General features: G+C 46.2%; 1 pseudogene; it reads left to right on the top strand.

The window, feature by feature from the left end:
- Positions 1-131: 131 nt before the first annotated feature.
- On the top strand, positions 132-3,005 carry LOC113989786 (annotated as a pseudogene).
- The last annotated feature ends 4,686 nt before the right edge of the window (positions 3,006-7,691 follow it).

The raw sequence follows: 7,691 nt of genomic DNA, 5'->3' as shown, positions 1-7,691 counted from the left end.
TAATATCAACAGATTGCTCAAGCTGTGGCAGGAGATCATTTGCACTTAAATATAACTTTTAACCTGCAACGTAAGCTGACCGTAGGAATCATCAACCCAACGCTATCCCTGATGTAGGAAAACAAGGGAAATACTTGTATCCAAATTTGCGTGACCCACATTGGAGGAATTGGATGGCAGAACTGTTGCAGGTAGGACACTTCAAACTGTTTATTGTGAATGTATAAAGCAAATACAAGGAAGAACTAAGGCCAAAACTTAAAGGGCCTCAGAGCCACTACGCACGAATTACACAAATTGAGAGTTGTGTCTGAGAGGTGTTCTGCATTAGGAAGTAAAAACTAACCTGTCAGTGAAACAATGACTGCTGTGAGGGACGTTGACTTAAATAAAGAACTAATGCTCAAAGCAATAGTCTAAAACTTTCATATGGGTTCGAAGAGCAGACTCAAGAAGCTTCCGCTTCAGCCACATGGATCTAACAATTGAGAAAACCAGTGTGAATGTGTGCCAGTGGAGAATGCAGGGAGTTTTTTATGTCATTCTCTATCTGTCATGCACAGGCTATATTGGGATATCACTCAAAAGAGTCTTCTTTCATTTCTACGTTAATGGAATCAGTCAAACCCAGAAAGATTCTTTTTGAATACACCAGACCATTAACTGTCTGAGAATTTTAGGAGTTTAGTTACTGTGATTACAAGTTAAAGTTGCCTGTGGCTCCAGGATCTACAGCTTGCACCTTCATGTTCATGTCAAAAAACCCACAGACAAAAGAGGGCAAGTTATAGCCAAAAGAGAAATTAGACCAAGTCAGTCCGAGGAGTGACTGAGTCATGGCAGGGTTGTGTGCTCTGCTCTTGCTTTGACAGCGTGTCCTTGTCTGGGTGCCAGGTCTGTTGAGATGACGTGTGTGAAGGGCACACAACTAACGCCCCCTTCCTCCTGTGTGTCAGGCTAATTTCTTCTTTCTTTCAGTGCGTCGGTTTCCCGTCTCAGACATTACGAGCACACAGAGCTGCCACGGCTGGCCCAGCACTGCCTGAATTTGCCCCTGGCCTTGCACCCACAGCAGAACTTCTCGGGAGAACGGGGAAATGTCACTAATGAAGTGAATGGTGCTGAGCTTCACCCTCTGCACTTTCTTACCGTTCTCTGTGGGCACCTCTCCCTGTAATTTTTCCTTCTTCCTTTGCCTGCCTACAGACAGAATTTGGGTTTGGTTTGCTTTGGTGCTGCCTTTTTTTTTTTTTTTTTTTTTTTTTTTTTTTTTTTTTTTTTTTATTTTTTTTTTTTTTTTTTTTTTGGTCTGTGGGTGTTTCAGTTGTCAGCTGGGCTTTCCTCCAGTGACAGGAGTTGGCTTAGGTCTTCCCTTCACAGCTTCTGGTTCCTCCATTTGGGGGTGCTTTCCCCAGAGCTGGGCTCTTTGAAGTCTTTCTGTCCCACTGACAGCTGGGGAGTGACGTGAATATGAGCTAAAGCCTCCCACAGCCTGAGCTTCCCTGGCTTTCACCTAAAGTTGAGTTGCTCTAAAGGTAACTTTGGATATCTCGGAGGAAGCTGCCTGCCCTGTCAGTTCCACTCTGTAGAAAAAGCCAGGTCCCAGCAGAGTGCAAGGAGCAATGCCCACTGCTCCCTACGTAGCAAAATGGTTATTCTTTCTTAGGTCTGTGGGCGTTTCAGTTGTCGGCTGGGTGTTCCTCTCAGTGCAGAAAGTGCCTATGGGACCAGCTGGGAGCACAGACCTGACATTTGAGGGGAGCACATATTCTTGGCAATTAACCCTATGCCCAGAATGGAACCAGCCCTTAAATGCTAACTCCTCATAGTCGAAGGTTTGGTCACTGTCCCAAACAATGCCACTTGGAGAGCGCTGACACTGCACACTCCCACTGCAGTCGTTGCCTTCTTACTTTGCTCAGCTCAGCCTGTTCTACAGTTACACCCTTTGATCCAGCAGCTCTCCAGCAGTTCCCAAGAGACTCTTTGAGTAACTGGCTGAAGCACCGTCATGTGACTACAGCTCTGACAGTCTGTCTGCTTGATTCCTCCCAGATGGAGTCAACAGAGGAAACAGAATCAGGAAACCACACTCTGCTGACTGAATTTGTCCTCTCTGGATTGTCCAGCCGCCCAGAACTCAGCACTTGCTGTTCTTCACATTCTGCTTAGTTTACACCCTGACTGTCGTTGGGAACCTTCTCATCTGCGTGGTCACGGTGCACCCCACCCTCTGCACGTCCATGTACTTCTTCCTCCGGGTCCTGGCCTTCCTGGATGTTTCCACAGCATCGACTGTTGTCCCCAAGATGCTGGTAAGTTTCCTGTCAGAGGACAGGAGCATCCTCTACATGAGCTGTGCCACGCAGCTCTACTGTGTGATTTTCTTCGGAGCCACTGAATGGTACCTTTTGGCAGCCATGGCCTATGACCGTTACGTGGCCATATGCAACCCCCTGAGATACACTGTCATCATGAATGCCAGAGTTTGCCTTTCCTTGGTCCTGCTGTCCTGCTGCAGTGGCAATGTTGTGTCTGTGGTGCAGACAGCTTGGGTGTTCACGATGCCCTTTTGTGGGCCCAGGAAGATTAACCACTTCTCCTGTGACATTCCCCCGCTCATCCTGCTCTCCTGCACTGACACCTCGCTGTATGAAAAGCAGATGGTTGCAGCCACAGTGCTGGTCATCTTCACTCCATTCTGCCTCATCCTGGTGTCCTATGCCTGCATCATCTCCAGCATCCTGAAGATTTCCTCTGCAGAGAGCAGACACAAGACCTTCTCCACCTGCTCCTCACACCTTATTGTTGTAATATTGTACTGTGCAAGTGGAACCTTGAATTACTTACGACCAAATTCCCGTAATTCACAAGACACTAAGAAAGTTGTTGCTGTCATATACACAACCATAATTCCCATGTTAAACCCCCTGATTTACAGCCTGAGGAATAAAGAAGTGAGAGAAGTACTAATCGTAACTATGGCTGTGTTGGTGAAGAAATAAGTCTGTTCTGGCCCATGAATGTGTGTATTAAAAATCTTATTTCCATTTTTGGTGCGTGTGTAAGGTTCACCAGCTCAGTGGACACAGCAGAATCAAAGAGAAATTTCACATAGTGCAGGGCCAGAGGAAATGGCATGAAGCTGTGTTGGGAAGGATTAGGATAGATACTAGGAAAAGGTTCTTCATCCAGAAGGTGGTCAGACACTGGAACAGGCTCCCCAGGGTGGTGGTCACAGCCCCAACCTTCCAAAGTTCAAGAAACATTTGAACAATACTCTCAGGCCCATGGTGGGATTCTTGGGGTGTCCTGTGCAGGGACACAAGTTGGACTCAATGACTTTTGTGGTTCTCTGCCAATTCAGGAGGTTATGTGATTCTCTGAGTCTAAGAAAGCACCTTGGGATTCATCTCCACTAAGGTAAGTCTTCTGCTGTCAGAAATCAGCATACACCTTAAGAAACCTAAATACAGATTTAATGCAACTGTACCCCACTAGGGATAAATTTCCACATTCTCTGTAGTTGCTGTTTTGGATACAACGATGGGGCCTGTGGATGTAACCCATGGCATACATGAAACTTATGCTTCTTTGCAGTGATACCCTGTGTGGAAGTGCTCTAGATGAGATGAGGTTGTCTAATTTTGAATTTTGAGGTATCTGAGTAGTTTTAGATTATTGCTGAGTCTTCTTGAAAGTCAAAGGAATGTAATGAAGAACTCCAGAAGGAAAGCTGGCCCAGTTCTATGTCTCCCTCTATGATTATATCCTTATGCCATTAGTTATAAAAGCATCCAAGACGACTTATTCCTGGTTCCATACAGGGACTTTTGCATTCCCCTCAGATCAACGGTGTGGGAAAATGTGGTTTCCAGAAAGGAGAAACAGTCAGGAAGCATGGGAGCGAAAAGAATAGCAGAATCCACAGACACGACACGTCTGTGACTCCCATGGGAATAAATTCTGTCACCATGGCATGGGTTTGCAAATGAAAAGTCTCTAAGTATCTGTTTACTGGAAACGGAACTTTCCAAAGGGACAAAGGAATACACAGCATTCTCTCTGTGGATGGAGTTTAGTGACCTGCTATGAGCACAGGTTTCTGTTGGGATAGGGCTGTGAAACCACACGCTGTATTTATATTGGGGTGGCACGGCAAGGGTTGGGGGTGGAAGGGGAGCTGCAGAGGTGTCCTCAGTGAGAAGAGAGCAAGAGGTGCCCCCATGTCAGACAGAGCCAAGACTCCAAGACGGACCCACCACTGCCAAAAACAGAGCCAAAGAGCAATGGTGGTGGTGGCTCTGTGATAACAGACTGACACTGCACAGCAGCTGTGAGAGAGGAGTGAGAAATTGTGAAACATCCCTACAGACACCGAGGTCAGAAAAGAAGGTGGGGGAGAAGGCACCCTAGGGGGCAGGCAAAGAGTCCCTTGACCACCGTGGAGAATCTCAGAATCACAAAATGGTTCAGGTTGGAAGGGGTCACAGTGGGTCATCTGGTCCAGCTCAAGTAGGCTCTTCCTTGAGCACATTGCACAGGATTGAATCCAGACAGTTCTGGAATATCTCCTGCGAGGGAGAATCCACAGCCTCTCTGGGCAATCTCTTCTTCATTTGCTCTCTCTGGATCACAAGCCCCACACAGCTGTGAGCCCGTGCTTTCCAGCTTTGTTCTTTTCCGCTTACTGTGGCAATAGATGTTTATGCATCTTCATACATGTTTTCCTTCTCCTTGGAGCTCAACTGTTTGGCCAAGCTGCTCCCCTGATAGATCTGCTTGTTTTCCTGTGTATCTAAAAGGACCATTTTCATGCTTGAAGGAGATTTGCCTTGAAGACATGTTGAGCTCTCTTGTGCTCCTTTGCCCTTTACAGAATATACCTGTGGGATCTCCTCTACTGTTTCCTTGCCAGGATGGGAGGCTGACATCATCCTGGGATCTGTCAAGCAGGAGACCAGCCAGGAAATCTAGGGATGTGATTAGTGTGCTTTACTCAGTACTCACCTGACCACACCTACAATGCTGCATCCTATCTTGGGCTCCATAAGAGAAGGAAAATGGGGATATACTGGACTGACATGCCAGGAAGGAGGTTGGGGCTTGAGGACAAAGCCTACAATAGGAATCTTTCCCACAAGTTCCCAGTTGGCCCACTGCCCACCCATAGAATTGCTGCTCCTTCACATAGAAGGAAACCCCTTCCCTCTGTCCCTGCCTGTCTTTCCTGTACATCCCTCATGTGGCACAAAATCGGTCAAATGAAGAGCTCAGGTACTCCAGGGACATCAGGGTTGTGCTTGCAGAGCTCTGGCAAGCTTCTGTTTGTGTGTAGCCATGTGCAGAGAGCCCAGTTTTATGCTGTTTCGTCTTTCTTGAGCGTCTCCCCCCCTCATTCCCCTGCCCCATGGATTCAGCACACAGAGCCCTGTGCCCCTCCCACCTGTGAGCTGTCATCCCTAACCTCAGGTGCACCTGGTTTAACGTGTGTCTCATCAGTATGACTTCTTGACAGATATCTCACTACACTTCCTTGCACCTCTAGACAAGTGAGTGAATCACACATGACGTCTGGGTTTTCTTCTTTTCATGTTTCAGGCTGAGAAATGGAGATGTATCAGTGTGGCACAAATCCAGTGAAAAACCTGGGCTCACTTAACACAACAGAATTCAAGTAGTAAGGCTTGGCCACTACCATTCCTGGGAGACAAAGTCAAGAGCCACTTGGGCTGCCTTAGCAGGGGCTTGGCCAGCAGACTGAGGGAAGGAATTAGCCTCCCTTTGCTCAGTACCTGTTAAACAACATCTAGAATTCTGTGTTCAGTTTTGTGACCCACACAAGAAAGGCACTGATAATCGAATCCAGGGGAGGCTTAATGAACCCATCCTAGAGATAAATCAACACAGAGCCAGAAGCACAGATGAATGCTTTGGCACCCTCTTCCATAGTGCATCAATGTGAGGTCAATCTCTAGCTGTCCTGTGCAACAAAATAGCTAATTCCACATGGAACTGAACTCATCATGAGCAGTTCACCCTACAAATTCTCCCACAGGTCTTCATGGAGGAAATCAGGCTCTAGTCCCTCTTCTCTACACAACTTCCTGATACTTCCAGCTCTATGTTACAGCCCCAAACACCTGCACACCACCCACGACAGACTCCACTCACAGCCCCAGTTTCATGTAAAGCAATTCTTCTCTTTGTCTCTTGGACCGTCATCTTCTTATTTCAAGCTCTTCGAAAGTAAGAAAAGTTGTTTTGTCTAAAAATTCTGGGGAGAGGATCACCGTCTGCCAGAGACCTTGGCAAAGGGCTGCATGGGGGGCCATGGTGACCTCTGTGGGTTCCTCAGCCACAGTATGAAGCAAAGCTGCTTTGCACTTCCTTGGTCTGAGCATCAGGGATCACTCACTGGAACAGTTTCTTATACAACTGTGAATACATCTTCATTCTAGTCAGAGCACAAGGTAACTCTCCTCTATCAACCTCTTAACTAATGAGATAAAATTCAGGTTATATCTTTTCTGTCTTTGTGCAAGACACCAGGAAGAGTTTCCAGGCCACCAAAGGTAGGTTTACAAAGAGGCTGTTGTCCAGAGCTTGGAGTCCCTATGGTGGGACGTGCTGTGCACAGGACACTTCTAGAGTCTTCTCCCAGACATCAATGATGCTGAGATAAAGGGGAGTTTTCTCTTGAAGGAAATGTCCAGTTTATAGAGGCTGAAGTTAAGACACACTCACTCATGCATCAAGTTACCAGAGGCTCTACTTTTGGTGCTTTTTCTTTTTAATTTTTTTTTTTTTTTTTTTAAGCACATCACCCAGGTTATTTGCTGCAGAACTGGAGGGACACTGTGAATGAACATTTTAAAATGCATGATCTGCTGGGCCATTGATGGAAACAAACTTAGCGTGATGTTCATACTGTTTCTCTGCAGCAATGAGTTTTCCTCATGCATGGAAAAAGGTGTTTCAGTTCAGTAGGAAGCAGTTTCAGTTTTCAGTTCAGAGGACTTAATACAACCATTCATTTATCAAAGCACAGAACACAGTTTATATCCAGAACCAGACAACAAGCTCTCAGTACTCTGCAGAAATCTCAGTGATGCTTTGAAAGAATTCTGAGAACTTTTCAAGGGACATTTTTAATAATCAGCATTGGAGAAGAAAATTCCTGAAAAGCAACACTGAATCATCTTACTGAAAATCTGCGAGGTAAGGAAAAGAAAACTTCACTGTTCCAGGAGCAAATCAATATTGACCATGTTTGTCACTGCGTAGTCATGCAGATGGACATCAGACTACCCTATAGCTGCTCCTCTGACAAGACTGGGAACAAGCTACTGAGTGCACTTTGGGGCACTAGGTAACCAACTGGGTAACCAAGTAAGTAACCAACTAGGTAGCCAGTTAGGTAGCCAAGCCAACCTCAGGTACCACCACACTCTTTTACTCTCCAGCTCTCAGTATAAATGGCATTCACTTTTCTGCAGGTATATGGCTCTAAGCAAGCTTGGCAATATCTAGAATAAAGATCTAAGGCAACCATCTCTTCTTCCTAACTGGTCCAAAACTGTCTTCCTACCTGTATCCTCTTGGAGCCAGTAAAGCCCACTGGAAAAGAACAAGTCAGAGGAGGATGTCAGGAAGGCCACCTGAAGCACTTGTGTGGGCAGGAACTGAAT

Source organism: Pipra filicauda, unplaced genomic scaffold (assembly GCF_003945595.2).
Source record: "Pipra filicauda isolate LSUMZ 115617 unplaced genomic scaffold, ASM394559v2 scaffold388_size762695_pilon, whole genome shotgun sequence".
Classification (NCBI taxonomy): domain Eukaryota; kingdom Metazoa; phylum Chordata; class Aves; order Passeriformes; family Pipridae; genus Pipra; species Pipra filicauda.
The sequence above is the reverse complement of the archived record's forward strand: the minus strand, read 5'-3'. Positions and strand labels throughout refer to the sequence as shown.